Source organism: Protopterus annectens, chromosome 5.part0, assembly GCF_019279795.1.
Source record: "Protopterus annectens isolate FY-2018-M chromosome 5.part0, PAN1.0, whole genome shotgun sequence".
NCBI lineage: Eukaryota > Metazoa > Chordata > Ceratodontiformes > Protopteridae > Protopterus > Protopterus annectens.
The window spans coordinates 1,819,926,505-1,819,953,649 of NC_056735.1; the positions used below are offsets into that span (position 1 = coordinate 1,819,926,505).

Genomic DNA, 27,145 nt, shown 5'->3' on the forward strand with positions numbered 1-27,145 from the left:
AGTGTAGAAGTAGAACCTGTGTACATATCTCATCATGTGATCACCCCAGACACCCAGATAAAAAAAAAGACTTGAGAGAGAAGGTTACCAATCAACAGGCATTTCAAAATATTCAGATTTTATATCCCTAAATAGAACCTGTACATATGTATCATGTAGTCACCCCGCCCCCCCCAACATTCAGAAAACAAAAAAGGACTTAGAGAGACAAGGCAGGCAAAAGACAGGCAATTCAAAATATTTGGCTTTTACATCCATAAATAGAACCAGTACAGCTGTCTCATCCTGTAGTCACCACAGATGTCCAGAAAACAAAAAAGGACTTAGACAAGGCTACTAAGTGAAAGGCAGTTCAAAATATAAAGCTTTTAAATCTATAAATAGAATCTTTGCATGTGTTGCAATGTTTAGTCACTCCAGATAGCAAGAAAACAAAAATGACAAGGCTACCAATTAACAGGCAATTCAAAACATTCTTTTCCATCCTTAAGGTAAGACTATATGTCATATACTGAGTGCTGCAAACCACTGTCTGTTATTACAACACAAATACAGTGAATGCCACCTAAATGTTTATAGAGGTATCTACATGCTTGTCTTTGCTGTAGATTGATCTGGATTGAATAATGCTTTATATTATTTGCTCCTACAGCTTAGATTTGTGTTTCTTATTCTTCCCCCTGCCGTGTAAATTATTTTCTGTTCTCCTGGCAGCAACTGCAGTGCTATATTATTCAAGACAATATAACCTATAACATTCTAAGTGAAATTTCATCTTCCTTATATTTGTAGTCAGCCATGTATCTCCCACAGTATATAGTGCAAGTAAGAACTTATCAGTTGCTTAGCACAAATTGTAAATGTACCATTGTTTTACACAAAGATTTGTGCTTAGACTTTACACGTTGTTTTTCTAGGCACAGTTGCATGCATGTATTATGGGTGAGCCCCACTCCATTCCCCTCCCTATCCCCAGTTCACCCCCACCATAACTATATTTATACCTAACCCTTTCTCCAACCACTGTACTTACCACTCAGATCTTGAAATTATCTTGTCCCATCCCAAGCCTGATTTTACACCACGCTACACCACAAGAGACATAATGTCTCTTACTCCTCCCTCTTTTTCATCTGCTTTCTAAGTCCTGTCAGGCTGTTCCCTCCCAGTAAACTAATTGACTTTAGGTATACATGTATCCTGTTTCTAACTGACTTCCAGTATACTCTTTCCCTGTTTCTAAAATAACTCATGCTCATAAAACCTTAACTACAACAAATTGCACAAACATAGTCTCTAATAAAGAACTACCATATTCAACATGAGAACCTCTTTCAATCTTTCCCTCAAAGAAAGCACACTGCTTTTCCAACTGGCACTGCATACCTCTCCTCATTCTAGCTCACCTAACACACTTGGCCACCAACTTCATACCAACTCACAATCATCAACCTCTCTTTAAAAATAAAGTACGGTATAACCTCTACCAAAAGTCCACAATCTATACAGCATAACCTATATTAACCCACTTAAGCCTGTAATGCAATTTTTGCATATTTTCAGTTCAAATCCATACTTCCTTATGGCATCCAACCTATTTTTTGGGACCTGTCTTCTTTAACCAAGTGACGTATCATTTAATAATAGGCAGTATTTGGAAAGTGCAAAGAGTTATTAACAGAATTACTTTAAAATTGTTAATCTAAGATGTCCTAGAGTAGAGAAATCAATCAATTAATTTGTCACGTATTATGCATATTTTCATATTTATGTTCATATTTTCATAACAGAGAACCCTACCTGTTATTCAGGGTCATGGTGTGAAATGCTATGCTGGGAGACAGGTCATCTCATTATCAATGTCCATTCATATCACACTATGCATGAGATATTGAGTTGTTTGTCACTAGCTATGAAAATAATCATTTCCATATGTATTTAATTCTTCAGAAACCAAGTGACTTACAAACTGTTGCATGATATCAGGCAAAACCTTTGATATTCTTGAAGAAAACTGTCTCTGATATTTGCACTTTAAGTTGCACATCTTTAGTTATATTCAATGTTATTTAGTTATTTATGTTACTAGTTATACAATCAAGCATAAGTTTTTGTACTTCTGTAAATATCTCAATAAACATGCACTTAGAGAAATTGTCGTTGTTATGTAAAAACTTATGTCTGGTTAACAAAAATGTTCTAACATTATATGTCTAGTTAGTACAGTTTCCAAGATATGACAATTTGTGAAAGTTTAACAAAAACTATAATTTGTGGTTTGTGTGCATTTATGACTATTATCACTGCAAGGAATACTTCTTTGTGATAACATTGCTATTTATATGGTTTTAATAGTTTTTATTATATACAAAATATTTAGATTTGTTTATCTTATGCTTTTTAATTTTATTTTTCAGAAAATGCTTTGGAATGCAAGATGAGTGTAGGATGCTACATGTGTGACATTCCACACCATATAGTTGTTAATAGGATAAGTATTCCTTAACTACTTAAAACAAACCCACTCAAACTGTAGACTACTTTCAAAAATAAAAATCAAAGACAAGTGGCTACTTTCATCCCTAATCTCACAGTCTAGATTACAACTCTCTGGAGATATTCACCCAAACCCAGTTAATACCAATTCTAATGTTCAAACCATAACCCCTCAAATTTTTCAAGCAAATCACATAACTCTCAACTAAAATTTATCAATATTAACCTTAGAAGTATTTGCAACAGTGTAACACATCTACACTCTTTCATATCCATCTGTAATCCAGACATCCTCAAAATTACAAAAACAAGTTTAAAAGCTAGCATTTCAGATACAGAAATGATCCCACCAGGCTACAGAATCGTTGGAGCAGATCATAAAAAATAAAACATGGAACCATTGTCATCATATATACAAACAACGTTTAACTAACTCTCATCAGTTCAAACCTCCAGAATTTAATAATACAGAGATCCTTATTTCCAAGTAAAAACTTAACCCTTACAATACCGTATGCATCACAGCTGTCTATATCCTACCTGGAGGTAGTGTTTCCACTGCTGAAGACATACTCTCCTGGTTATCCAAGAATATACAGTATAATAACATGATCCTCAGAGACCTAAATATTGACTGGACTATAATTAAATCTGACATCCCCACCACCTCAATTAATTTATATGGATTCTCTGAAATCATAGCCATCCCAACTAGATATAATAAATCTACCACCTAAGCTTCTATACTAGACTGGATATTAACTACAAAACCCAACAACTGCTCTCATAGAGGTGCTTCACCAGAGAATCTAAGTAACTATCTACCTTGCCTTGTTTAACAGGCTTCCAACCTACATAATAAAACAACTATACAAATCAATCTAGTTAGTACAGTTTACAAGGTATGACAGTTTGTGAAAGTTTAGCAAAAAAAATATAATTTGGGGTTTGTGTGCATTATAATAATATAGTATTTATGGAAAGACTATGAATGCTGCTACTTTACCACACCATCTAAGTAACCATCTACCTTGCTTCGTTAACAGGCTTCCAACCTACATAATAAAACAACACCTTTACAAATCAATCTGCAAACTTTCTAACCTCAATGCAAATTAATTTATTTCCACATTGAAGCAATATAATTGGGACACATTAAAATCATGCCTCATAAATTAAGCCACTCTAGACTCTAACAACATCTCCAGTAACATATTAAACACACGTTTCCCTAAGGGGAAAAAGAGTTAAACAAAATCATGCACCCTGGCTCTCTTGTACAACAAGACAGCTAAAGAAAGCTAGGGATAAGGACAGATAAGGAAGGAAATGTTGGTATATCTTTAAAACTCAAGAAAGCCTGCTAAAATTTAGGCAGCTAAGAAATAAATAAAAAAAATAGTATTAAAACAAAAACAGCATTACCACAGTCTACAACAAACACACCAAAACAATCCTAGGCTATTTTGGAAATCTGCTCAAAATCCACTTAACCCTAGTCATAGTCCACAACCCACCCCTCTCCAGACACCTCACCAGCCACTATTACAACTAACTTTAACAATTACTTCCTACAAGCAATAGCATCATTAATCAAAGATTGCCCCAAAGACCAAAAGATCATCTACCAAACTGATCTAAAGCAAACCTGTTTCTCACTTAAACCTACCCGTATATCTACAATTTAAAAAAAATTATCAAAGCAAAAAATACTAGCGTAGCCACAGTCTCCTGCCTGAATATCTGAAACTAGCAGCAGAAGCCATATCATATCCCATATCAATATGAATATATAGATCCATCCTAGAATCACACCCCTTCTAGCTAGAAAAAAAAAAAGCTTATATATGTCTCCCTACGTAAAGGTAGACCATTCTTAGACTACTCTAGCTATAGACCCATTGCTGTTCTGTCCCCAGTATGTAAAACTTTGGAGAAGTGTATTCACGTTTACATTGTCTTGCCTCTATTAATCCCCTTTCCCATACCCAACATGGTTTTCATCCAAACCACAATACCACTATCACCTTACTTCAGTTCTGTGATAAAATCAACAAAGGAGAAACAGGCGATGTGGTCTCTTCCATATTCCTTGACTTTTCAAATGTTTGTGACACTGTCTGTCATCACAGACTACTACAAAAGCTTTCCATCCTTAGGCGGTTCTCCTCCTGCTCCCCTACCTGGTTTCACAATTACCTAACTGATAGGTATCAAGCAGTTAAGTGGAAGCAGGAATACTCCTCATTCCTACCTATCACAGTTGATGTACCACAAAGATCTTTATTAGGACCAGTCCTATTTAACATATTTATAAATGACCTACTGCTGCCAAACATGCCACAGTAATACAATATGCAGATGATTCTGCTCTCTTCGGTACTGCCCCAGTCTCCAAAAACTGCAAGATCTAACCCAAGAATTTTCCTCCTCAATATGATTATGGCTAGCAAACTCATAGCTATTATTAAACCCTCCAGAAAACAAGCTACTGCTATTTACCTCTATGTCACTATCCGAAAATAAAATCCATTTTTATATTACAGCATCTAATAACACTTAACAGCAGAGCAACTCACACATACTAAACATTTAAGAGTCATAACAGATAACAGGCTGAGGTTTGATATCCACTTCCAAACTACCATAAAAACACCAAAAGCTTGGCTTATTATATAGAAATAAACCATACCTAACTGGCACAACAAGAGAAACTAACAAAGACCTACCTTCTACATACTCTATTTATGCCTTCCACTATTCACAAACTTACATTCAAACATATAAATTAAGTTAGAACAATGTTACAACAAAATAGTAAGATTTGCAGCAAATACCCACTATACAACATATCACTGTATAGCACTTAAACAGTGTGACTGGATATAATGCTCACAGCATCTCCACTACAGTCAGCTTCTACTAATCCCTAACCTATTTTGTAACCCAGATAAATATGCTGCCCTTAGAGGCATGGTCCAGTAATAGCATCCAACCAGAACCCTGTGCTCAAAAGACAAACTGCTGCTTTCCCAATCTAAATTATATAACATAGCTGGAGATTTGCTGTACTAGTACTTTATCTCCAGTCTTTGGAATGATCCCTACCACTCTTCAGTAGTTCAAAACCAACAAGCTTTCAAACTATATCTCAGGAATACTACAATACAAACTGGTTATGTAGCTGTATATCACCAGACTATTACTCGGCTCATACAATTAGTTTCCTCTTATCATCTGTGTTTTGTCTTACCCGATCCTAACAGCCCATCCAAGCAATATTATCTTTTTTCTTCTCTCTGGAATAGTTTTTTGAGCAGGAAGGTGAACCATTTACTTGGTTTCATTATGTTCTCATAAAGACTAGAAACTCTTTTCAGAATGTATACTTTTACCTAAGTGAGTAACTCCCTTTTTGGATGTATAGGAGAATTAACCGTTTGTAAACTACATTACTGTTCAGGTATCTTCCCAATAAATCTGCTTCACTATGATTATATCTTCTAAATTGTTCTGTATTTTTCTTTGTTCAGTGCTTCTTTATTGTAAGAACTTTTATTATTTATGTGTTTAAGTCAAACTTTACTAAAATATCATTATGTTGGAGCTTTTCTCCCCAGACCTCAGCTGAAAATGGGTCTTCTTTCCAGACAGACTTTCCCAGTAAACAAATGTAAAATAAACAAATAAATATGTCTACATAAAACCAAAAGTCTGGAGTATAAATAGCTGTGAGTGCATACTATTGTCCAGAGGTATAGGCTAGTTAACTAGAAACACAAACGTTTCAATGACATTACAAGCCAAGTCAACCAAGACTGATAAAGCATTCAAGCAGTAAAATAAACATGTTTCCTGGAAGAGAGCATCTCACATCTGCATGGAGAAAGGATGTAACCTTACATTACCTACTTAATAAAAACAGCTCTGATTTTGTTGCTTCTCGGGGGAATGTATGAACCTTCTTAGAACTGAGCTCCATCAAATTCATAGTAATTTGTACAAATTTGTCAGACCAAAAAATGTCAAACTGAAAAAATGAAAAACACTGCAAAAATATAGCTGATAAAAGGAAATGCAGAATTTAGGAAATGATATGGCAAAAATGTTTTTATACGGAACAAGCACCTCCTCCACACCCACTTTTTTAAATTTACTAACTACAAGAAAGCACTGCTTTCAGGTTAGGGGCACTTCTCTACCTACTGAAGTTCTTCAATCTCTTTGAAACCAGTTCTTAGCATTCAAGTAAATCAGAATCTGTCCAGAAATGTGTAAAAATCCAATTGTGAGTAAGCACTGGTCAAATAAATTATTGAAGCTCATCTCCATTTACCATGCTTATTAATAATATCTCAAGTGTAAGTTTAAGATTTTAACAAAAAAAACTCTTCTTCTTATACATGTATCACCATAATAATTACCCTTGGCTTTCAGTTATCCTGTCTTCTGTGAACAGCAGCACTATTCCCACCATTGCTTTCAAGATAGATAAAGGATTATCATGAATGCTTATTATTGCAGAATGGCCATCCACAGATATGCTCAATACACAACTAATTAGAAGGTGTCATATTTACAGTCTGTGTTCAAACACTGCTGCTCCTCTAGAACCAACAACGGTATTCCTCAACACCAGCAGGGTATGCATTTCTAACAGTTGAGCTTCTACATGTGTTGGTTTGTTCACCGCCACTGCCAATATCCTTTGATATGGTAAAGCACAAGTGTTTTACCATTAAATAATGAGAATAATAAACAGTCGTGTGCTAATGGCACAGCAAAAGTCTAAAGCGCAAGTAAAAGTTATTTAAATCTAGCTGTTTGATTTACCTTCCTTTGGCAGCTAAGCACCACAAAGCGCTTCAATATAGCTAGATTAAGCACCATTACCTTTGATTATCTAATAATGACACTTGTGAAACAGATTGTCCTTTTAAAGTTCTCTGTTAGCCAGTAGTTCATCTTTTTTACTTCACTTGTATATGCATTTGTTTGTTTCTTAATTGTGCAAGTGTGCTAATCTAAAGTAGATCCTCTATAGCTGTGGTCCAGGCAATATAAAGGCTTAAAAACAAAACATTATATAAAAATGCTCCCTTGTCATCCATGACACTGAATTAACAGTAAGAATTAGCATAAAACAGTAAGAAATTAATATATTCATTCACCATGTTGAGCATTCTAATACAGACCCTTAAAACTGTCGGATTTATTTTATGTTCAAAGTAATAGTAATAGTAGTAGTCAGCCTATCTTGACCTCACCAAGGCTTTTGACATCATCCCCCATTCTGAAATTATAGCTAAACTCACTAAACTAGGTATAAATCCCTATGTCACAAGATGGGTTGCCAACTGGCTCACTGACAGAACCCACACTGTAAAAGCTGCAGACTCCAAATCTGACCTCAAGGCAGTGACAAGTGGAGTGCCACAGGGTTATATCCTGGGACCTCTCCTGTTTGGTATCTACTTCTCTGAAGTACAGGCTAACACAGAATGCCTCTGGCTGATGAAGTATGCAGATGACTGCAAACTAAAAACCATAGTCAAGTCCCCAAATGATGTGGACATCCTACAGAAGGGCCTCACTGAGACAGATGCCTGGTATCACAGCCATGGCCTCAAGCTCAATGCCAAAAAGTGCAGTGTCATCCCCTTTGGTAAAAACTCTGTACCCGTGAACTACCACATAGGCAGCAATCTGCTTAACACCGAATGCGTGATAAGAGACCTTGGGATCCAGGTGGACAGTAGTCTCTCCATTGATAGTCACATCACCACAGTAGTCAGGAAGTCCTTCTACGTGGCACACCTCATCATAAAAGGGTTCTCATCCAGGAAAAAAGAGGTTATTGTTCCCCTCTACTCGTCACTCATTAGACCCATTATAGAGTACAACGCCCCATTTTGGATTGTACCTCACAAGACATCTGCAGCAGCTGGAAAGGCCACAGAAGTACCTCACAAAGAGGATCACTGGCCTCAAACAAATGCTCTACACTGACCACCTCAAAAAACTCCAGCTTTACTCCGTAGCATATTGCCTACTCCGAGGTGATCTCTGCCTAACAATTAAAGCTATGTCAAACCCAGAGCTATTGGACATGCTACACCTAAAGAAATCCCAATCCCTCCAAGCTACACGCTCTAGGGATCTAAACCTTGTCACCACAATAAACAGGACATGCTGGAGGGATAGATTCCTGTATCAAAGACTTCCTATACTCTGGAACAAGCTACCCATCTATGTCAGGCAAAGTTCTTCATTAGCACTCTTCAAGAAAAATCTTGATGAGTGGATGGGAAATAGGAAATACACCCCGGGGATCACTTCTGTGTCTCTGCTGGACAGTGGCACAGGAAAATAACTTTCTTGGGTGGCATAAGCTATGGTACCTTGCTGGCTAGGCTTACGTAGGCCCTTGGGACAATAGCTTAGTACCTACCTATGAACCTATATGTTAAAGATCAGAGTACATTATTACTCAACACTGTTAGAGGGTAAAAGAGGATGATAAAGTTGAACATGGGGCACAGGGTATCTATTGCAGAAGCAAGTAGCTGATATAACTCTATGAAGCTGTTCTTCACTCATATCTTTATCAACTTTCAAAGATATCATTATGCAGAAAAACATACTGATCTCCAAAGTAAGCCCTATTTACTATATGATATCACATATATTCAGTCATATGTACTGTCAACTTTGTTTGTTAAGAGTTATTAGATGTCATGTTGGATTAGATCATGTATACCTTTACTGGATACAAACCTTACTGAAATATCCTTAAATATGCCAAGTATGTTTGGATCCTCTGTACTATTTACGTACATAATGTCACCCACCAGTACTCCTACATAGTTTCAAGCAAGAAATGAAATCAGATCTAGTAGTCTGTAGATCTCTTAGTTTCCCATGGTAAAAGTACATTGTTATCATTCTTTTCACTACAGAACCATTCTGCTTCAAAATCAAGACTATACAGACTCATGTCCACCCACACACTCATCAGTTCCTTAACTGCATCCATCTTATCCATATATTTTTTTCACAGCCCTGCACTCCTTCCCTTAACTCTTAGTTCACTGTCTCTCTGTTTGTCAATCCATTCACTAGCCCCATCTTCTTTTAGCACCTTTATTAAAATATCACATAAGGCATTGGTACATATATATTAATAGAAAACAATAAAACAAACCATATTAACATTTTTTACCATCTACATACATTACACATTATGTTTTCTTTTTTTATTTATAATAGCTGCCTTTCAGTCCATCATTACATAAATTACTCAATTCCTGGCTTCACTCAAACCTCAGTTGTCCTTCTGAACATCATTCTACATGTATTGTTCCCATAAATTCCATTTATTTCTATTGTAATTTGCTCCTTTCCTTTACTAAAGATCCCCGTCCCAGTGTTTTTATCTTTTTTACAATATTTTGCAGTATTCATTATTTTTACATTTTCAACACTAAATGGGATAGGTTAAATTGAGCACCAACAGGGAAATTGGCTAGGCTTAACATTTCCACAAGGGCCGCTAGCCTGGTACTTACCTATGAATCTTTATGCAATGTTTCAAATACAATTGGTTTAGATTTTGATTTCCATTTCATAGTAATTGCTTTTTTGGCAGCCAACAGAATTAAACTTTACAAGCCCTTGCCTTGTCTAGGAAACATAAATCCTGTGTCCCAGCTCAAAGAATCATTTGCTTAGTTACAGCCATTTAGTCCCCCAATATTTCTGACCGTGCACTCTGTAGGGAACTTGTTAAATCTGTTGACTCATTACACTCCCAAAAAGCATGTTCCCACTTACTTCTTTCTTCCCTATCACACCACTAACATTTGCTATCTACCTGAGGAAAAATTCTTTGAATTCTACTTCAGGTATAAAAATACCTTTGCAAATACTTCCAAGCAAGTATCATAAACTTTCTGGGCTTTGTTGTATACTTGTGAGCCATACATATGCCCTCCCATTGTTCCCTTGTAAATTGCTTTTCCATCCTCTCTTCCAATCTTTTGTAACCTCTTCTGATTGATTCTTGTACTTATCATGCAGTATTTTATATCCCTTACTAATTATCCCCTTTTTTAATAGCTGCATCTGTTCTAGACTTGGCTAGAAACTCTACCAGAGCAGGTCTGTCAGTTAGGACTCCCTTATCCCCGGTTAAGTTTGCCTATACTCTAATATCAATCCATGTTACTGGAGGCATTCTCTAACTAGCAGTACAACCTTTTTCTTCTTGGCCTTTGCCACTCTTATTATCTTTTCCTTTCTAGTTATTTGATTCCAATACCTTGATTCCTTTGCCAGTTTTCTGCAGTAAATTCCAGCCCCTCTTGCTTATTTTCTGTATACCCCTACATGCACTCATCCATATTGTCAAAATCCCCTTTCTCCATTCATCTGTTTGCTTAGTTCCTAGAATACTTTCCGCAGCTTTATGAATATATTATGTATCGTGGGTATTATTCTCCTTAAGGATCTGCATCCAAAAACGCACTCTCTCTCCTTATTTCTGGATCCCCCCCCCCACACACACACACACATACTTTATCATCATTCCTTTCCAATTTGAATTATAACCTTCTGCTCAAATCAGGTAATGCCAAACCACCTGTTTGGAGGATCAACTTATCCCACTTAACTCTTGCCCTCTTTACCACACAGATAAATTCCTTCAACTCTTTATTCATTACTGTCGACAACTTTTCCACTGGTTGATAAAAAATGTGCATGACTTGTGAATAAAGCTAAAGGAATTAAAACATTTTCCCTGCTCATACATTTCTATCCATATCCATAAACAAGAGCTTCCAGTTTCTAAGTTTTTGTATTATCTTTTGTTATGTCTCTTCCCACATATCTTTGCTGCCATAACAGAAGCCTTTTTAATCAATACTCCTAAATACTTCATCTTATCATGTCCCCATAAATATGAGTATTGCTGAACCAAGTCATGAGTGGGTACATAATTTAAAGCTATAACTTTTGTTTTATCTTCATTTCTTTTTTATGCTGAAAAGACATGAAACTCTCAAAATATTCCACAAAACCTAATTGACATTTTCTGGATTTATCAAGTACAAAGTAATATTATCCGCAAATAAAGCTAATGTTTCTTGATTACTATAGTAATGATATCCTTTTATTTCTGAGTCCCTTATTTTCTTTGCCAGTGGCTTTTAATATAAAGTAAATAACATAGGGGAAAGAGGATACCCCTGCCTGGGTCCTCTGTTTAAACACAACTTTTCAGAGAGGAATCCTCCCACTTCCATTCTTCCCTCCAATCTTTCATATATCCTCTTAATTAACTCTAATAGTATATCAATGAATGCAGATGCTTCTACTGCCTTATTCATAACATTCCAACTTACTCTGTTGAATGCTTTCTCTACATCAAGACCCACTGACAGCAGTGGTATTTTCTTAAATTCTACTTCCCTTTGATTCATCATTGTTCTGTTAATTTTGTCAAATGTTTGACCCCCCCCCCCCACAAAACCACATTGATCCATATTTATCAATTTTGGCAACACCTTTACTATTCTTTTAGTTGATATAGATATAAACACTTTTGAATCATGGTTCAAAATTGAAATGGGCCTGTATGAGGCTGTGTCTAGGGTAATGCAGCCATCATAGCGTTCTTCCAAGATGCTGGTGCGTTGCTTCCATCTAAAATAATATTAAACAATATCTTCCAGATCTATATCACTTTCCTCCCTTCTAACTTCCAAATTTCCACATGAATGTTCCCTGCAGATGAATTATCCATCACTGTTTTTATATCACTTTCTATCTTAAGTATCAGTTGTTGAGATTCATCTTCCTCTAATTGTAGCATAATTAAGCCTTTATAAATATTTCCATTTGTGCTCTTTCTTGGTTTCCACATTCCTCTGCCTTATACAGATTTTCATAACATTTCTGAAGTATCTTTAATGCCTCTGTAGGATCTATGGTTGTTTTTTTTGTGATATGCTCCCTAAGTTTGGTGACAGTTCTTTCTTTCTGTTGCCTAAGTCACTGTTTTAACAGTGTTTGTACTCGAGTTCTTATCAAAAATGAGTTGCTTAACAACAGTCTTTCTAAACTCATGCATATTATCTAAATGCTACATTATTTTCTCTTTAGCACTGTCCATCTGCTTATCGTCTTGTTTGTAAAATTCCCCTTATTCTGCAATACTTAAACCTTTTGTCAGCCTCTCTAAATAATTCCTGTTTACTCCTTAAAGATCATGTGCAAAGTTTTTTTCTATTCACAGGTTGATAAGTAAGTACTAGGCTTGCTGCCCTTTGGGCTATTTTAAATCTAGTCAGTTTCCCTTTTTGTGCTCAAAATAGCCAATCACATTTGGTTATAGATCTGTCTTACCCATCCCATGGTCGATAATTATATATTACCCCTAATGAGAATAACTTACTTTTGCTATGATTATGTTCTCATTATGTAAAGTGAGATTTCTGATTGTAAAATAGATTTTACTGTAGTCATTTCAGTAGAACTATTTTTTTAAAGTATAATAAACTTGTATTTGTATTTACTGTAGGCTGAACAGCTGACCAGTTACTTTCTGATTCCATGTCTTGTGACTTAGAATTCTTTTTTTCCAATCTAATGTTTATTATTTTTCTTATTTACAATAATAACACAGGTCATATAGCTATGAATCAACAGTAGCTAACATTTGACCACATACCATTGTTTACAGAATAACATTTTGAAACCCTAAAGAGTACAGCAATTACTAAAACTTTGCTTTGATTTCAATAATTGCTTGACTTAGTACTTTATGAGAACAAAGCTATTGGTAGTATACCCTTTACTAAGTTATCTGTTAGTAATACTTTAACATAAATATACATAATAAAAGTAAACAGTAACTAATTACACTATTTACACTTTGATGTCACCCTAGATTACCATTTACTCCACTCTAGATTCTTGCAAGGTATGTGTGCTATGTAGATATGAATTAACAATTGGTCCATAATATTCTTATTTGAGGCTTTCATAGTTTTTAAAACTATTTTATATAGTTTTATGCTAAGGTATCAAATAGTGTTTTGCAATAATTCTGGTGATATGCATGTTTCTTTTGGCTTTTAGTAATTAACTTAGTTTCTAAGATGTATTTCGTAGCTATATTTTTTAATTCTTCGCATGCGACTTTAGATCTGTCCAAACAATTTTTTGCTATATAAAATTTCAGTAGGGCACATGGTGTAATTAAGATGTGTTTACTCAGTTAAGTGAGATTTTCTGGAATTATATTTAGATTTACAGTTTCCCATGACAAAGTTGATTTTGTGTAGCCTTTTTTCTCCACATTAGACTTTAGCAAACACCACAATTTAAATACCTTTTTGCAGCTCCAAAAGATGTGCAGGGTGCTGCTACCATTGTAGGGGAATGTGTAGGATTTATCTTGTTTAAAAAGACTTGTGATCTAGAAGTCTAATGATTTAATTGTTAATACAGTTTGACAGTTGGTATTAAATAGTTGATCCAGTGTTGTCTATTTTCATCCGAGTCAACATATGGGATGTCTGATGTGTCCAGATACAACCTTGGCACTGAAATTGAAGCTTCCATGGTTCCAGGGCTCAGATTACAACTCCTACCTATAATTCCCTGAACTCCATTCTAATATCCCAGATCTCATTTACCACCTGAGAACGTCATACATGATTCAAGGGCTGTTTTCCCTCAATCCATCCATCCACAATCCCTTTTCACACATGGAGTTTGAGTGTCACTTCAACAGCAATGATCATTTAGAGCCAAGGTTCACACCATCGGGGGGCTAGGACTCTAATGTCCTTTCAAAAATAGTTTTAGTATTTTATAACTTAATATAGCTAAATTACTTTTCTTCCAATATTCCCCTACTGAGAGACTTTTTTCTCCCTACTGTGTTGAAATTTAAATAATGGTCTTTTCTTCTGTGTGCTGTTAAGTAGAATTTTCTAGTATAGATAGTTAATATTAGTAGTTGATATTAGGCATTTCCTAGCAAGTTTAACAATAGTGTTTTTTTCTATATATTTACATTTAAATATGTAAGGTAGTAGTTTAATAAAGATACATAGCTGTGTTTTGTAGTTTGAATACTGCTTGGTTGACAATGGCCAAGTCGAAAGCTTTCAAAAAAATGTTCTGAATGCAAGCACAAGCTTCCCCCTCAAGATCATCACAATTTATGTGTGTGTTACCTGGGTGCTGCCCATCTGGATACAGGCTGCCAGTCTTGTGCTTCTTTAAGTGCTAGAGGATTTCAAGCTTGATGCCATAAGTTGGTGGTGAGAGGTCTCCTCTTCCAACAGACAGGGTCTTTGTTGCCTGGGACTTCCTCCTCTGCTTCTCTTGCCCAGAAACAGGAGGGATAGGTCTTCTGAAAAGGCTGTAGAAAAGGACAGAGACAAGGAAAAGGAAAAAGATAAATGGAAAAGCAGACAAAAAGACTAAGAAAAGGAAATAAAAAAGGACAAGTCTTCTTCTTCTACCTTGAAATACTCCTTGGATCTGACATTGCAAGTCATACCCTTACCTAAAGTTGCCCGGAGGTTGGAACCAACAGCATTTCAGTCCCATCCATCCTCTTCTTGGCCCCGATTTTCACCGGAACCAGTGAGCCCAAGATTGATTCTCTGATCCTGAAAAAAGGAGACATTCCACGCCTTCATCAGACTCTTCTACTTGATCATCTCATAGCTTAATAGAGTATGACATCAATAGGCTGATGATAAAGTTCTTGAGAATGCAGATCCAGCTTGGTGATCTGTCAGTACCATCCCCCGGGAAGGTACCAACCATTAGCCACTCTGCCCCTCCTTTTTCTTTTGCCTGTTACAGTCCACCCTTTGGTTCTGAAAATTTTGGACTTGACTAATATCGAGTCATCTAGATCAGGGCCAGTTGTTCAGTCTACTTCGACACAGACAGCTTCCCTAATCCTCTTGACTCTGATACCTTTCGATTGAAAAGAGATTTAGAGCTGTAGAGTTGGTGCCAGCTGTTGAGAGGATGGATCGACTCTGAGACTGTTGAAGCTGTGTCTTCCCACCAATGCTTCAGCACTAGACAGTTCAGGTCCAAGGTAAACGTCAGGGCTGGGACATGTCAGGATTGAGTGTTACTTCTCCTCTTCAGATCCTGGGAGATCTTCAACTCCTGCAGCAGCTTTAGCTTTTGAGATTTATGAAAGGGTTTCCACCTTACCAAAAGAGAAGGAACTTTTTCCTAGTTTGGTTCCACTCAAGCCCCAATTAGACCCTGTGATGTTTTCTTCTCATCATCCTGCCAGATAAGAACAGTTGGGACCTCAGGCATCTGAAACCATTTGCTACATTAGCTCCCAATCTGATTCTGAACCATCTGTACTCCAAACAGACTCCGTTCACAAGAAACAGATGTGCAAGCAAAAGCACATAGATTCCTTTCCAGAGTCTTTCATGGAGGATACAGACTTGGTTGAAAATGAGGGTTCACCCAGGTCCCCTTTGGAAGATGTCACCTTTGGTGAAATCCTTCAACTGATGAAACAGAGAGGGGTATGATCCACTGAAAATCCTCCCCCCCAGAAAAGTCTGTATTTTTGGAAGCCTTTGGTTCTGGCTCAGCATCATTCTGGATGGTACCAGCCACTGACCCACTTATTAACCTCACGGCATAATGGGCTTGGAAGGACTCAGATGTGGTTGAGCTGATAACCAAGAAACAGGGTAGGATTCTAGCAGCTTTGAAAGACAGGAAACATTGAAGTAAAGGTCCACCAGTGGATGCCATGGTTGTAGCAATGTCCACCAAAAAGGAATTATCTGAAGTGAGTTCTTCTGTCCATCCCCCTAACAAGCAGATTAGGGCCTTGGACAGGTTTGTGAGAAGGACCTACAGTAGGTTTACCTTCATAATGCCAATCTCACTATGGTTGACCCTGCTTCTGCGAATATCGAAGTGCGAATGTCCCGAACGTCGAATTCCACATATCCAAATGGCAAAATCTCACCCCCCCCTTTTTGACCCATGGTAGCACTGGTTTGGAGGTGTGGCGTGGACAGAAATTTCGAAATATGACATTTATTTGACTTTTTAAAAGTTTCTTGGCTCTGGTTTCGCGGAAACGGTTTGACGGTCGATCATATGTGATCGACGATATGAAGGTAAACCCCTACAGTGACCTTTGCATTCAGTTCACTGAATTGTTTAGCACATGTCATCAGATTTCAAGGGGACTTGGCTAAGGAAATTTCTAAGTCTCTTACTGGAGTTTTGCCTGTGGATGTCCAAAAGACTCTGGACCCCCAGCTTTCCACTCTGCAGTCAACTTCTAACTTAGCCATGTCTCTTGATTGTAATGCAGCTGATAGCTCAGCCAGAGTGGCAGGCATAGGGCTTACTATAAGACAGCATACCCAGATGAGTCAGTGGGACTTTACACAAGGCAGCAAGACGTCCTTCATCAATGCCCCATATGATGCCTCTACACTTTTTGATACCAAAGTTAAAGACCCATTGACCAGGAGCCAGCAGGATGGTAACAATCTTGTCTACAGCAACCATTTGTTTTTCCACATACCCCCCTTCGCCAATATCCTACTCAAAGAAACAGAGGGCTGAGAAAATGGGAAAAAGATCTGATTCCATAAGTCACAGAGTTCTTACTAGAATTCTCCTGGTGAAAGACCTCCAGTCTTCAGAGATGGAGGAATTTCCAATGGAAGTCATCCTAGAAGCAGAGGCAGACTGCATAACCAGGGCTTCAGTGGTCCTTTTACAGAGAGGTCCTATAAGTGTCCCTGAAGGGTTGCCCAAATGCTGCACTCTTGAGGCAGTCAAAGGAAGCTTACCTCTGCACTCTCAAACCTGACAAATTATAGCAAAATATGTGTGGATGCTAAAGATAATTTACATAAGCTATTCCATTCCCTTTTCTCTTCCACCAATAAAAAAGAAAGTGGTTCCCAACATTCCACCCAGTCAGTGGGAACCAACAGCAATAGAAATTTCCAAGCTGCTAGAAAAAGAGTCATCCAACCATTACCCCAGACCAGATAGGATCTGGAGTTTACTCAAGGTACTTTTTAGTAACAAAGAAAACAAGGGACCTCAGATCAGTTTTGGATCTCAGTCATTTATTTACTTTAGTTATTTATTTATTTATTTATTTATTGATTGATTGATTGATTGATTGCATTTGTTAACTGGGAAAGTCTACTGGGCCTAGGTGAGCCCATTTTCAGTAGAGGCCTGGGGAGAAAAGCTCCACAATAACAATAATAGTACATACAAGAAAAAGGACAATATACAGTGTATATACAGTCTCAATGCATGGAAATAAATATTAAACACAATGGTACAAGTTATTTACAAACATTGCACATCAACATTGTATACAATTTTAACCAGTTATAAAGCAGACAAAATTCCAGATGGTCACGTTTTAGTTCATATTACCTTTTCTGAGGAAGGACGGTTAAATGTGCTCAGTAGCTCTCCAGGATGCTTACTATCATGTGAAGATAGAGAAGCACTCCCTAGATTCTTCAATTTCTGGCTGGGATCCAGTCACTATCAGTTCAGAGCCCTGCCCTTTGGTCTCATCACAGCCTCCAGGGTGCCCACCAAGATCATTTCAGTGGTAGAGGTGCACTTGCATCTGCTAGGGATACAAGTCTTCCCCTAACTCGATGACTGGCTCCCGACTGCTACGTATAAGCATCTGATGTTATGTCATTCAAGACCCTCTGCTCCAATGTTTACTGGAGGTAGGCATAACAGTAAATTTCCCCAAGTGTCAATTACTTCCAACCCAAAAGACATAATTTATTGGATGCCACCTCAAGATATCTCTTTATAGTTAATGGCCACACCAGCAGATACATTATCCCTCCCCTCTTGCGTGATTAGTTCTGCATCTATTAGGCCTCATGGCTTCCTTAAAATTAATGATACAGATGTCTTATTACTACATGAAAGTACTTCAGTGGACACTAGCAGCCCATTAGTCTTAGAAATTTCACATATTACGCTCAAAGATTTGATTTACAGTGGTTTGGAGGCAAAACTTTGCTTGCTGTGAAACCTCCCCTTCAATAACAGAGAGATGACCCTTTCATATAGATCCACTGGTAGCATTAGTGACCACAGATACCTCCCTTCTAGGGTGGGGGGGAATTTTGAAGGGAGAATGATCCAAGGTACATGGACAAATGTAGAGGCCAACCTTCACATCTGTCTTGGAGATGACGGCAGTCCTAGCATTGCAGGCACTTCAGGATGTCCACCCAAGAGTGTGATTTCCACAGAGACAGACAGCATGGCTGTCATTTGGTACATCAGCAAACAAGGAGGAACCTGTTCTTGCCCCTTGTGTCGAGAGGACATTAAGATTTGGCAGTGGGCAATGTCTTCACACCATTTTCTGATAGCAACACACATCCTGGGGTCTTCCAGGTTTCTTTTGGACAAAGTGAGCAGGATTATCTTAACTCTTTATGCGTGGTCCCTCAGTCCAATGGTGGCAACTTTAATTTTCTGCCACTGGGCTAACCTTGCTGCAACCTTTTGCCTACTACCTTAACAACATGTGCAACAGTTCCTTTGCCCTGATCCATCCACATGGACAATCACCAAGGGATGCTCTGGTCCACAATTGGCCCTGGGTCATCTTTGTCTTTCCCCCATTACCTTTCATGAGCAAACCATTGCAAGGCCAGTAATTCTTATTACTTCCTTCTGTTTCCAACAAACATGGTTCCCCTTTCTGTGGCCTTTACTAGTACATCCTCTTTGAATGCTGGATCTGTCCAGATCTTCTATCTCACCCATCTGGATTGTCTCCTCTGGATCAGACTACCATAAAACTGACTGATTGGTTCATCCAGTTCTGACCATAGCTAGATATGCCAGGCTTCCCAAAGATAGTTGTTGAGATTATATCGGATTCCCTCCCAGAAGCCTGCTACAAAAAAAGGTTTATCACTGCATAAAGTTTTGGACCCATTTTCTACTCCCATTTCCTCCATTTTGGAGTTCTCATCTGAACATTTTCAAAAAAGTTCTAGTTATTTTAATATAAAAGTTCAAATGTCAGCAATTTTGAATTTTTGTACGCAATGATACATCAGTAACCTACTTAAAGATCCCAAAAGCCTTTCTAAGAAAGACTTTTTGTTATGTCTTCCCGTTAGAGATCCAGTCCCTCCATGGGATATTACCACAATGCTCCAAGCTGTAACACAACTACCTTTGAACGTGCGGCCATGATAGCTATTAAATGTTGGAAAACTTTTTTTAGTGGTGATCACCTCTGCCAGATGAATTTCAGAATCACAAGCACTCTCCTATAAGCCTCCCTGTTTGATTTTCCATAAGGATAGTATTGTTGTCAAACTAATTCATCCTTCCTTCCAAAGGTGGTATCCAAAGCTAACTTCATTTGTCTGTGGTAAGTAGTTGCCACATCATACACTGTCTGTGAGCAACTCTGCCTATTTGTTTTATTCCTGTTTCCCTTTTCTAAACTGATTATCTGTTTGCTAATATTTGTCCATAAATAGATCTGAGACTTCTGGTAAAGGGCAAATTCGATCATAGGTATTAGAATAGAGTTCAGGGAATTATGGGTAGAGGAGGAATCAGAGCCCTGGAACTGTGGAAGCTTCAAATTTGGTGCTGAAGTCAGATCGGGACAGATCTAACATCCCATATCTTGAATCAGATGAAAATCAGACAGCATGGATCTATCATTATGGTAAGTACACAACCTTTGTTTTTCTGTAGTCAGTAGCAGATTTCACCGCAAATATAACACAGTCAGTCAACTGGACAATAAATAAGTAAATTTACACAGTCATATTTAAGTAAAAAAAATTAAAACAACGTAAAATTATTTGTAAAATATATTATCTTTCCTATGTTAGACAACTATAAGTGTTACAGCTGTGTTACTACACTGTATGCCAGTGTTTATACACTTCACAAGGAATCTTACTCTGTTCCAGTTTGCCTTTACTTGAATGTGACTATATTTTTTGATGATCTCTTGTCTTTCCGATTGATTGTACAGCATTTATATGCTGAAATTTGTTACAGACTACAGAAAACACCTACCCACTGCAGACTGTCAAACTGTATACACTAACAATTGCATTATTAGAATTCTAGGTCACATGATTTGGAATTAGGAAGTAATTGGACAATTGCTCAACCTACAGTAAATAAAAATATAAGTGTATTATACTTAATAAGTATTTTATAATCAGAAAGCCCACTGTACATAATGAGATGTACATAATTTCAAACAAAAGAAATGTTAACAAAAATCTCTGCACATGATCTTTAACGATATTTCTTTCTCTTTTGTGTCTAGTCTTTATACAAACTCTATTTTACTCGCTAATTATTCCTTCTAAAGAAATTTCTGTCTTCCTTAATAACTCTTGAATAATTACCACTACCCATTCCTTAAATTCCTGTCTTTTTAACAGGTGGGTGGGAAGGCATCAGTATCTCATTTTTACTTCATTACCCTACATTTTTATCTTTATCAGTACATGATCTAAAATAATTATTGGATGTGTGTCGAAGCTTTCAGTTATTTGCATGTTCCTGTGAAATATAATTTTTATCCAGTCTATCCCAGTTATTGTACTTTGGGGAATAATATATAAGTTCCTATTACTGAAAATATTTTCATAAATTTATTTAGAAATCTATCATCGTTTGTTATATCCCCTATCCAATAGCCCCTTACCCTTACAGATCCATCTTTATTGTCTTTTTTCCTCTTCTACCACTAGTAGAGCTCATCTAGCCATCAATATTATTATTGCTCTCCTTTTCCTTTATCTTTGTTATTCTGCTGAACATCCATCCTGAAATATTTTCTTTATCAAATTCAAATGCTCTTTCCTTTCCAAATATGTCTCCTGCAGCATTGGTATTTGCACTCTTCATTTATCAATATAATTTAATACGCTTTCCTGTTTGTCTATGCCTGTAAAGCCATTTACATTCTAAGGTACTGTAGGTAGAGTAGCTATTATAATAAAAGGATAGTGTTCCCACTTATTATACATGACAGATTTCTGAATGTGTTTCCAAGTTTTACATGCACACACTAATGTTTAGCAAGCTGATCTTTTATACAGTTGTTTTTTATCTCCACTTAAACCTACGTCACATTTCTCAAGACGTTTTGCTTTAATGAAAACTGTTAAACAAATAAAAAAAGTAATACATTGTCAAAACACCCCAACCCCTATTAACATAGAACAAACACACAAAACCATGTATATTTTCAAGAAATGAAGTTCAACCCCTCCAGATAGGGACAATTGTCTCAAATTGACAGCTGCATCCACAGGCATAACCTAATCTGAAATTAAGGTTACCCCTTGCCAACACAGATGTTACAGTCTGTTCTTCTCTTATCTCTATTCCCCTTCCAGATGTGAAAAATAGCTTGTATGATTTCAGACAACATTAACTTTTAGCTGAAAGAAGTGTACTGGCCATCTTTAAATCAAACTAAATTATGCACTGTTCTATTAAATACATTGAAGGATTAAGGTTGCTGAGGAGGCTACTATCTCTTATTCCCTTCCCATAATTTTGAACTTTATTTTTCACTTAACTGGTTCTTATTGTTCTTTAAATGTTGCATTTCTCTCAGCAAAGAATGCCCGGAACTCTCAAGATTAATTGCTTGCACCTGCAGACAGCTAGTTGCCATGTATAAATAGTCAGTAATGAGAAAAAACAAGCTAAGAGCTTGATGATGCATGAAGAAATCTGTAAATTTCATTTAGAACAGAATGTACTGAATTCCCATGGCTAACTGCCTACAGCTGCAGACATCTTGTCTCCCACTTTGAACAATTGCTAATAGAAAAAGCAGGTTAATATCTTTGCAGATGCAAGAAGCGTAATATATTTCATGGCTTTCATTATTTTGTTTTATATTTCAAGCCTATTTATTTAAAAATATATATTTATACCTTAAACCAAACCATATTAATCTAGACATATACTCTTGTAAAACAAAGGGAATTCTCACGTTGGTTCTATATACAATATAATCAGTATAATTTTATATCCCACCCGTACTGCCACCCCAGCAACCTAAGATCATAGCAGTGTATTAATTTGAACTTGCTGCTATTCAGTATTTCTTCTCTGGTTATACTGTAAAACCTATATTGCTTACAACTGAATAAGGGCCTTGTTTACCTTAATATTGTCAACACATACAACAGTAACTGAAAATATCCCCCACTTTTTAAATACCACTGATTGCACACTTTACAAAACTGCTTTAAAATACACAGTTTATTTCATGATTTTTTTGTGAAATACAATAAAAACAAAAATGATTTTCCTTGCAGTTACTTCTTTTTTCCCTTTATAGATTCATAGATTGTTACTAGGCTAATGACCCAGGGAGGGCTTTCTAAACATAGCCAAGTTTTCCCAAAAGAATAATGATGTCTTGTATTCAAATAGGACACTGAGTACCAGGCATTTATATGCTACCTCTTTCCATAAGGGACATGGGTGCCAGGCCTGATTATAGATTTCCTATTCTCCATATACTAGTCTAAGTTGCTCTTAAAACTGGGTAATAGACAAACTGAGCTTCACATGGATCAGAAGCCTGTTGCATAGGAGGGGCAGTCTCTAGGACAATTATCTCTCTCTCCAGCATGTTCTGTTTAAGTCACAAAAACATTCAGGTCCCTAGACTTTGTATTTCTCGTACTCTTTGACTTAAAATATGCAGTAGATTTATAAGTGCAGGTTTTCAGGATACCTTGTAAACCAGGCATGGATCACCACCTAACAATCTATAGGAGACTGAGTAGAGGGAAACAGCTTTAAGGTGCTGTGCATAAGGCAGGTTTGTTACGCCTTGTCTTCTTTTTTGTAAGGAACCTCTGAGGTTGCTGTAGTTGGTGCATGTGCCTTGTCAGGTACATACAAGGAAGCATTGTACTCAATGATTGGTCTGATAAGGGCAGAGTACAGTGGGATAAGACCTCTTTGGACCTAGATGCCATGCTGTTACTTATAAGTTGCACAACGTAAAAGGGTTTCCTCACCTGTGTGGCCACATGGTGGTAGAGGGTAAGGCTACTGTCTACATCCATACCCAGATCTCTAACCACTAGTTCCACTCTTAGGGGTGTATTATCAACAAGGTATTAGCTGTAATGGTTGACTTCCCAAAGGGTGCAATTATGCATTTCTTAGTATTGAGTTTAAGACTATGTCTTTGGCACCATTTGTTATTCAGAAATAGACCTTCTAGAAAAATGCTGGTGTCTGCAGAGGAGTTGATGATAACCCCCAGCTTGCAATCATCTGCAAACTTAGTCAGCCATAAACCTTCAGCATTTGCTTCCATTTCAGAGAAATAAAGGCAAAATGAAGTGTGCCCAGTATCAAGCCCTGGGTTCTTCACTTGTGAGTGGCCTCTTGGTGGAGGTGGTCTCACCTGTTTTGACCTTCTGGGTTCTATCACTGAGCCAGATAGCTATCCAGTGGGTGATAAAAAGGTTTATACCTAAATTAGCAAGCTTGTCTGAAATGCTTGAGTTGGGTATTGTATCAAAAGCCTTGGCCAGGTTGAGGTAAGCTGTGTGCACAGTCTTGCCTTCATCCAATGTTTTGGTGACCCTCTCAAAAAAGTTCACCAGATTTAATAGGCATGAGCTTCCTTTAACAAAGCCGAACTGTGATGAGTTCAGTGTTTTCAGTTTACCTATGTTCTCATTTATTGTGCCTCATGATGATTCTTTCCATGGCCTTACATACGAGGCTGGTAAGACTTCACAACCTGTAGTTTTCTTGATCAGTGGTTCAACTCATTTTGTGCAGGTGAATGACTGTAACCATCTTTCATTCCTTAGGCACAAAACCTGACTGTAGGCTTCAGCTGAAAAGTGATTCAGTTGGATAAGAACGGTCATGTTTTATGCTATTTATTAAACATCCCAGGCACTGGGTGGCAGTGAAGAGTTACCGAATAGCTGGGTAACTACAGCAGAACTAGTAAGAGAGATGGCTAGAAAGGTGCTTGGTGTGACATCTGGAAAGAGGAAAGAGGACAAGGAGACCTGGTGGTGGAATGAAGAAGTACAGGAGAGTATACAGAGAAAGAGGTTGGCGAAGAAGAAGTGGGATTTTCAAAGAGATGAAGAAAGAAGACAACAGTATAAGGAGATGAGGTGCATGGCAAAGAGAGAGGTGGTGAAGGCTAAGGATAAGGCGTATGAAGAGTTGTATAAAAGGTTGGACACTAAGGAGGGAGAAAAGGACCTATACCGATTGGCTAGACCGAGGGACCGAGCTAGTAAAGATGCGCAGCAGGTAAGGGTGATAAAGGATATTGAGAGAAACATACTCACAAGTGAGGAAAGTGTGTTGAGCAGATGGAAAGAGTACTTTGAGGGGTTGATGAATGAAGAGAATGAGAGGGAGAGAAGGTTGGATGATGTGCGGATAGTGAATCATGAAGTGCAGTGGATTAGCAAGGAGGAAGTAAGGATAGCTATGAAAAGGATGAAGAACAGAAAGGCTGTTGGTCCAGATGACATACCTATGGAAGCATGGAGGAGTTTAGGTGAAATGGCAGTGGAGTTTTTAACTAGATTGTTTAATGAAATCTTGGAAAGTGAGAGGATGCCTGAAGAATGGAGAAAAGGTGTTTTGGTACCGATTTTTACGAATAAGGGTGATGTGCAGAGCTGTAGTAATTACAGAGGGATTAAACTGATCAGTCACAGCATGAAGTTATGGGAAAGAGTAGTGGAAGTTAGGTTAAGAAGGGAGGTGGTGATTAGTGATCAGCAGTATTGTTTCATGCCAGGAAAGAGCACTACAGATGTGATGCTTGCTCTGAGAGTGTTGATGGAGAAATACAGAGAAGGTCAGGAGTTGCATCGTGTCTTTGTGGATTTAGAGAAAGCATATGACAGGGTGGCTAGAAAGGAGTTGTGGTATTGTATGAGGAAGTCAGGAGTGTCAGAGAAGTATGTAAGAGTGGTACAGGATATGTATGTGAGTAATGTGACAGCGGTGAGGTCTGCAGTGGGAGTGATGGATGGATTTAAAGTGGAGGTGGGATTACATCAAGGATCAGCTCTGAGCCCTTTCTTATTTGCAATGATGTTGGACAGGTTGACAGATGAGATCAGACAGGAGTCCCCGTGGATGATGTTTGCAGAAGACATTGTGATCTGTAGTGAGAGTAGGGAACAGGTGGAGGAGACCCTGGAGTGGTGGAGATATGCTCTAGAGAGAAGAGGAATGAAGGTCAACAGGACTAAGACAGAATATATGTGTGTGAATGAGAGGGAGGATAGAGGAATGGTGAGGATGCAGGGAGTAGAGGTGGCGAAGGTGGATGAGTTTAAGTACTTGGGATCAACAGTTCAGAGTAAGGGTGAGTGTGGAAGAGAGGTGAAGAAGAGAGTACAGGCAGGATGGAGTGGGTGGAGAAGAGTGTCAGGAGTGATTTGTGACAGACAAGTACCAGTAAGAGTGAAAGGGAATGTCTACAAGAGGGTAGTGAGACCAGCTATGTTATATGGGTTGGAGACAGTGGCATTGACAAACAGGCAGGAGTCAGAACTTGACGTGGTAGACTTGAAGATGTTAAGATTTGCACTGGGTGTAACAAGGATGAACAGGATTAGGAATAAGTATATTAGAGGGTCAGCCCAGTTTGGAAGGTTTGGAGACAAAGCCAGAGAGGCAAGATTACGTTGGTTTGGACATGTGCTGAGTATATTGGGAAAAAGATGAAGCTGCCAGGTAACAGGAAAAGAGGAAGGCCTAACATAAGGTTTATGGATGTGGTGAGAGAGGACATGCAGGTGGTTGGTGTGACAGAGCAAGATGCAGAGGACAGGAAGAAATGGAAACAGTTGATCTGCTGTGGCGACCCCTAACGGGAGCAGCCGAAAGAACAAGAAGAAGATTAAACATCCCAGGATTTTGTCAGAACCCATAAATGCAGTATATTTGTCCTTGAAAAGGGCATTTATGACCTGTTCCCTAGTAATTGTTGGAGGAATTGTGGTATATGGCATTTCCTTTGGACTTTCAGGTTCAGGGAGTGGAGGTAGAAATTGAGCTGAACCTGTCAGCCAAAAGGTTGGCACTGGCCTCTGGTTCATTGTTGGTGATGCCATTTACAAAAAAGTCTATTCGTTGATGCATATTTCCCCTGTGGTTATGGACATAGCTGTAGAACACTTTGTGGTTGTCCTTTGCCTGAGAAGGTATTCTTCAAATTTGGCCTTTGATGTATTAATTAACCCTCTTAGCTGCCTGTTTAGATTGATCAGGGGAATTTTAGTATGTATGGCTTTGTTCCTCCTATACATAGCCAAGATTTTTTTTTATGTTGTCATATAACCAATTAATATTGTGATTTCACTAGGGTGGCTTGTCTTTTTCTTAATACGAGTGGGCACAGATCACTCTATACAGCTGTCAATATGGCTGTACAGTCTTGTAAATAACTCAGCATATGCTATAGTGTTTATTTTGTTTGATGCTGCTTGAAATTTAGCCAAAGGTATCACTTAGTAGAGAGAGGTTATCC

The 27,145-nt window shown here is 37.8% G+C and overlaps 1 protein-coding gene across 44 annotated transcripts in view; it reads left to right on the forward strand.

Moving 5' to 3' along the window:
* Positions 1 to 27,145, forward strand: part of LOC122801915 (ABI family member 3 binding protein) — a 3,486,228-nt gene that overhangs the window by 2,051,001 nt on the left and 1,408,082 nt on the right. The window lies entirely within an intron of this gene.